Source organism: Crocodylus porosus, unplaced genomic scaffold, assembly GCF_001723895.1.
Source record: "Crocodylus porosus isolate Cpor-Errol unplaced genomic scaffold, CroPor_comp1, whole genome shotgun sequence".
NCBI classification, from domain to species: domain Eukaryota; kingdom Metazoa; phylum Chordata; order Crocodylia; family Crocodylidae; genus Crocodylus; species Crocodylus porosus.
In genome coordinates this window covers 150,035,650-150,042,561 of record NW_017728886.1, presented here as the reverse complement: position 1 = coordinate 150,042,561, position 6,912 = coordinate 150,035,650, and positions in this window count along the sequence as shown.

Sequence of the window (6,912 nt, the reverse complement as noted above, 5' to 3'; positions counted from 1 at the left end):
TTCCTTTACAGCAAGAAAATGAAACATAAAATAACACTGGATGGTTTGTGTATATAGTGCTGTTTTTGTAAAGCGCTCCGTAAAACCTCTTTGTACAGAAGCACCCCTTTGGAGTAGGTTTTCAGGCTGAAATGAGACTTTCTTGGGACACAGAAGTACTCAGGGGTTTGTTCCTTTCTAAACTACCAGAGAGCATTTCAGCCCTTTTATTCCTGATAGTCACTAACCAGAGACATTTCTCATCTACCACTCCTCTTTTCGAATGCAGGAATGAGCAAAGGCTTAGTGAAGGCAACCACATGGTGAGAAAGAGAGAGAGAGGATAATGAGAGCTGGTCAGTCAGCTGGCTTCAGGAAACAGTAAAAGTAAAACAGAGGGGACATTCATTCCAAAAAATTGGTAGCTTCTCACCCTGCTGGATTATAAATCATCACCCTGTGGCGGAGCTGGAGGCACTACCACACCCTTGTCTATGATCATCCTTGTAATTTGATGGGGTTTTGTTCCGGTTCAGTGGAGATACCTTTTATTGGCTGAGCACATATGCAAGCAGGATAAGCGATTACAGGCCAACCCATTCCCTTTTTATGTGCTGGCATTTTCACAAATTGAATTCCTTTTTTTTTTTTTTTGCACTAAAATTCCTGCACATGTTGATTTACTAAATTATATCACATTAGCTACTTTACTAAAAGGGTCAGTAGCAGAGCCAGTAAAAGAGTCTTGCAGCAGCACCGTTGATGTAAGTGTAAGCCTCATTTTGACTACATATCAAAGGCAAGCCCCAGGCAGTCCAGTTGCAAATGGGTGCTGGGTATTCAGGCTGGGGGTGGGGGGGAGAGTGGGGGTCAAAGGTGGCCAAGATGTGATGCTAGCCACATCATTCCCTTACATGTTATTGGCTACACAGGAATAGGTGTGCCTTAAGCAGGCTAGCCTGACAAGCCAACTAGACTTGGGCAGACCTTAGAAATAACAGAGAATTATGCCTTAAAATGCTTTTTATTTTCTGAAGTCCCACACAAATGCTGACTTACCAGGTGCTGTTTTTCAATACCATGTTACTGTTGAAATTAATGTAATGGACAGCCTGGGGCATGACACCAGCTCAGGCTAGCCTCTCCAAATTCATGCTCTGCTGGATCATCTGCCTACCCCTTCCTGGTTCCCTTATCCAAAAGACTTGAAAAGCTTTGAGGCCCAGTCACTTTTTCATTTAAAAGAAATCACTAAATAAATCACTGAAAAATTTAATGAATCCAGCAAAGTTCAACCTGTTTCAGTAAAGTTTATTCAGTCTCTTACCTCTACAGAAGTTGAAAAGATATGAAAAGTTGTACTTGAAATACACAAACTGATCATCAGCCCATGTCAGAAATAAATCTTTTACATATTGTGCTATTGCAATACTAGATGCATTATAAGAGTTTTTAAAACTCTGAAACTTTTGTTTTGACTGCTCTCAGAGATGAATTTTTGAACTCATGCACAAATATAAATTTACCAGTATTTTATACAAAGATTGGTATTTTGCAATTCAACAAGAGTCAGGAAATTCAAAGGTAAGGTGGGGACATGATCTTTAATTCATAGCCTAGCGATTTAAAAAAAGCAGTAAAGTGTTAAGGACACAGAGCAGCTATAACTTTGGATTTTCTTGCTTTTTTTGGCTTGTGTCATATCTGATATAATGTAAAAGCACCTTTTGTGTTTGTTAAGATGAAAGAAATATAGTTCACATTACATTATTCAAGGGTATCACAATACTTCATTTGTTATTCTGAAAAATTATGTGTGATTTTTCTCTCCCTAGGTTCTGATTTCACGCACCGTACTAAGGTATCTGAGTATCTTACACAGAAAAGTGTACACAAGGAAATACCTCCCTCCCTTCTTTCCTCCCTCCCTCTTCTTCATGTAAAGAAGGGAAGAGAGAGTAGATAAAGTGGAATTTTCACCTCTCAAGAAGCCCAGAGGCCCAGGACTCTGTGCTGAACCAGGAAATCTCTTGGAAGAGAATTCCACAATTGTGGCCTCATCACTGAGGAAACTGGCCCCCGCACATGACCTTTCCTATAGGTTGAATGTTTTATTTTTCCAGTGGAACATAACTGTCATGGTGCAACATGTGGACAGGGCAAGGAGGTCCTTAAGCTGACATGGGCCAATGCTATGAGGGCTTTGAAAGTATGGACAGAAACACTGAATTTGATTTGGTATTCAACTGTGAGCCAGCAAAGACAATAGAGAACTGGGGAGCTGTGTAGCTGGACTGCAGATAGAAGTTACTTATGCATAGTAATTCCACTTCTTGCTGGGGGCTGCAACAATCAAGGGTGGATGTCATAACAGGTCAGGTTCCAATCTGCTAAGCTGGGGTTCAGCTACCTGGCTAGCAATAATTAGAAAAGATGTCTCTATACTTAGAGTAGTTCAATTCACAGAAGCAGCAAGGAGTTCCCATGAATTTTAAAATTGCAGCCAGTCTTAAGAACAGTGAGTTCTCTGAAAAACAACCCTTTCCCATCACAGTCATCACCCCATCAGGGTCATCACTATCTTTTTCAGAGATTCAGCATCATCAGGGCAGGTTGCATAAAAACACTACTGATGATATTGGTACAGATCTCGGGTTTTCTCAACTCCTTAAGAAGGGCATGGATCAGACTTGGGGGTGGGGTTCAGCTTTCTAGGACTTCCCCTGAGGCGGATGCTGGCATCACCCAGGTCTTTGAAATTGTATTGCCATATCAGAAAGCACTGCAGTCAGTAGTCAGTTATTTCTGGGAACATTTGCTTTTCAGGCTGTACTACATGAATGGAGTTGCCCCGAGACAAAGAAGTTTGAAGCAATAACCTGGAGGTATCTGCCTTGGGGAAATGGTGTGCACACAAACAGCTATTGCAGAAGATGTTATCTTTATCCAGGAAGAAAAATTACCCTGGCTGAAACCCAGGTAAAATGTCCATGTTGGGGCACTTTTACAGTTCAAGAGTTTTACAGGCCAGCATCATGTGGTCACAACCTTTTATTTCCTCAGGGCAGCTAGGGTTTTCCCAGGATATCCTGTTCATTTGTTTATAGCTGTAGAGGGCTATAGATTAGCAAAACATGTGCATTTGGACCGGATTCCCTTAATAGACTAGAATTATTCTGCTTTTCTCTTGGTTCTGTTTGCCCTGTATATCTCTGTATGCAGGTATGTTGTGCAAGTGTGTGTGTGTGTGTGTGTGTGTGTGTGTGTGTGTGTGTGTGTGTGTGTGTGTGTGTGTGTCATATGTGAATAGAAAGAGGCTGTTTATTACTTGGTGGACAAAAATGGTGCATTTGGGGCTGTTTCTGTCTGTTGTATAAACACAGATTGAGCATGAATACACACTGTGGTAGAAGCCCTTTCAAATAAGAGTTTACTATTATCTAAATACTAACATAGCTTTATGAGAAACTGACATTATGATTATGATGTTAGGACCACTATGGTTAAAGCCTAACTAGCAAGTCACAATAAGGCATTTAAGACTACTCAGCAGGGATAAAGGGAAAGAACCGCACCTGTAAAGAGACCACTGAAAACTGAAGGAAGGGAGAATAAAACACACAGACCTCCCCCTGTAGCAAATCCTGGAAGTTCTTGTGTTTCCAGTTCCAAAGATATGAAGCATCTGAAGAATCCTGGCTGTGTATGTGGACAAAAACTCAGCCACTGGTGGGAAGTGAGGGAGGAGGTTAGATAGCATGGTGGTAAAACCATCTTGTCTACGTTACAACCTTCCCTGTTACCAGGGGTGCATCCAGATGGGGTGCAGCAGTGCGGTTGCTCCCACTTTCGGTCCATGCCGTGGGCATTTCAGCCAAGGACTTTTTTAAGTACCCGAATCAGGTGAAAATGCTCAATCCCTTCTTCCCTGTGTTAAGTGGCTCATTCCTTCCTCTTCCATTTCCACCCTTCTCCTGCCTGCCCTGGGGATGGGGGGAGCTCCAGAGCTGCTTCAAGTCTGCTCTGGCTGGGCTGTGTGGGATGTCAGGCTCAGCTGGGGACAGTAGCAGTGGTGGTGGGTAACACCCAGGCATATGGTGCAGCAGCTCCTGCCTGCACCATATGCCTGGGTTTTACCCACCTTCCTAGGAGCAGAAACAGGGAGGGGGAACATGTCCTCTGCCACTGCCGCTGCTGCCCTTCTGCCTGGCTGAGCCTGGCACCCCATCCAGGCCAGCTGAAGCAAGGCAAGAGAGACACTGAAAATCCTCCCCCCCAGGAAAGCTGGGGACAACAGTAGCAATAGGTAGAGAAGGGGGCAAACAGGAATGGAAGGGAGGTGCTGCTGAGTATAGAGGGAGAGACTAGGAGAGCAGGAGGAGAGGCGGGGGAGACATTCTTACCTGGTCTGCCCATGCCGGTGGGAGTAGAGAAAAGCTGGGAGTGTGGGTCCATCCAGCCCTGCAGCACTGCTCCCACACCCCCCTTTACAAAATCCTGGATCCACCCATACTTGTTATTCCTGGTAGAGTTACACTCATGATGAGCTTAAATGGAAGGGAGTAGAGTCCTAGCTATTAAAAGCCTCCAAAATGTTGAGTGTGGTGGGATGTGGGCAGTCATGGCTCTACCTCTTTCCAACATCCTTAGAAGCAGTATTCTGCCTTTACAGTGTACTGAGGCAAGCATATATGTTGGGGTCATTTTGCACTCAGAAGTGCACTTTGAAATTGCTGATGTATTATCAGAAGGAAGCATTCTAAAATGGACCGACTTAACCTTTAAATCTAGATCTAGAGGTAAGCCTACATTTGCTAGCTCGCTCTTATATTTTTAATGGACCAGACTGGAGTATCCTACCTTAACAGCCTAAGCTCTGGAGAAATTTGGATTGTGAACCAAGTGGCAGGCTTCTCTTGAAACACACATTTTCGCTCCTGTCAGGTAGGTTTGTCTGCTGCATTCCCTGCAGAAGATATTCAGAAAGCACTTTCATTGTGGCTGGCAGTACCGCCAAAATAAGAATGTGGAAACTGTAAAACAACTGGTGTTGTTCAAGGTAAACATCATTTTTACCCAGAATGTACTGCTCCTCTGCTGACACTGATTTAGTTTCTGTCATGGCCTCTGATGAATAACATGCAATGTTATTTCAAGATAAGAACCTACCGGACATTGGAAAAGACTCCTTTAAATATGAAACCCAAACCTCCTGACTAGAAAATGATTGGGTAAATTGCCTTCCTGGTACCAACTACAAGTTGCTAAAGCAGTTAATCACAATATCCTCCTCCTCCCTTCCTCCAGACAACAGTTAACTAATTCTAATGTTGGGGAGGGGGGTTGTTCTACTTACTTGAGCACATCTAGCACAGTGATGTGTATACCTATGGTTTTACACATTATGAAAGGTTACCATAGTGCTGAAGGAGTAGAAAGCAAGAGAAAAGAGAACATTTTTGGGATCCTCCCATCAACAATATCAAGCAGCAAGTGCTAGATCACATTCTTTCTGTGCTCTTACTAATGTTAGTATTTCTGTCTCTAGTGTTCTGATGTCACTGTTAGTACTGAGCTCTGCAGGTAGAAGGTGGGAGGGTTATATTGCTGTTTCCCAAGATAATAAGATTTTTCATTCTAAAGCACCTTCTGTTGGAAGATCTGCAAGTACTTTACAAATGTCAGTGAATTAAACTTCCCAGCACCTTTATATTATTTTTCTGTTGTACATGGGGAGATTGATTGGCCTAAGATCTTCCAGGAAGTCTGTGACTGAGCCAGGATTATAACCTAGGTCTTCTGACTCATAGACTCATGTTTTAATCAAAAGAGTATTCTTCTCAACATAGTTGTCTTCTTCCTCTTTGACATTATTCTGTCCCTCCATATTACTGAATGACAGCTGATGCCTATAATCTTTGTACTGGATCCAAGATCTCGTGCTTTATGTCTTGCTGTCCTAATTTTGTTTCAGTCGCTGAAGTTTCCATGAGACTCATCATAGAGTCAGCTTGCCAAGCTCTGTGAAACCAGTTCCCAAACTCCTAGTTTTTACACTGCTTAGCACATTGCAGTTGAGACCACATAGAACTAACAGTAGTAATAATCTCAGCATCCTGGCCAGATTCCTGTTTGGAAGATGACATTTTGCCTACCTAAATTCCTCCTGCCGTTTCTGTAACATGATATTCTTTACTTGCTTCCCTCCCTTGATGTATAATGTTGCTTGGGGCAGATTTAAAGCATCTGTCTCCTCCAAGGCAGCTTCATTTAAATGTCTAGTCCAGTGATTTCTAGAGAGCATATGATCAATATCTAAAGTATGAATGTTTTCTTTGGATAAGGTGCTACAGTTTATAGAGGGCATAAATTATAGCAGCCTTGGTAGATTTCCTTCTGAGTTTAATTTTGCCCTACTGGCTAAAGACCTTGCTTGCCATTTTTTCCTTTCTATGTTTACTGCTTTATTTCTGAATAGGTATCACAGGCCAAACTCTGCCCTCTGTGAAATCAGTGGAACTATGTAAGTGTCAATGAGAGTACAGTGCAAAGAAGGTACCGGTTACTGCATTGTCTGGAAACATCATATGCTCTAGTGGATTCAGTTTGGAGGTGTGTGTGCTCAGTAGACAAGTATCCTTGTGTTCCTAGGGCCTAATGTACACACAATTTCTGTACAGGTACATCTCTTTCGATTAGAGATGGGGGGGGTTTAAAGCAAAATAGTATTCTGATGCACCTACTAGCATGGATGTAGCTATACCAAGGGCAGGCAATCTCTTATGGCTGCAGGTGGGAATGAGCCACCTTGCATCAAAAGTGGGCTGTGGGCAGGACCTAGATGCTGCTGCTGTTCATCTCCATGGCAGCATGGGGAAAGCACCCATAGCTGGCACTTGTCTCTGTGGCTGAGGGGCTGCACTGCTGAATGCT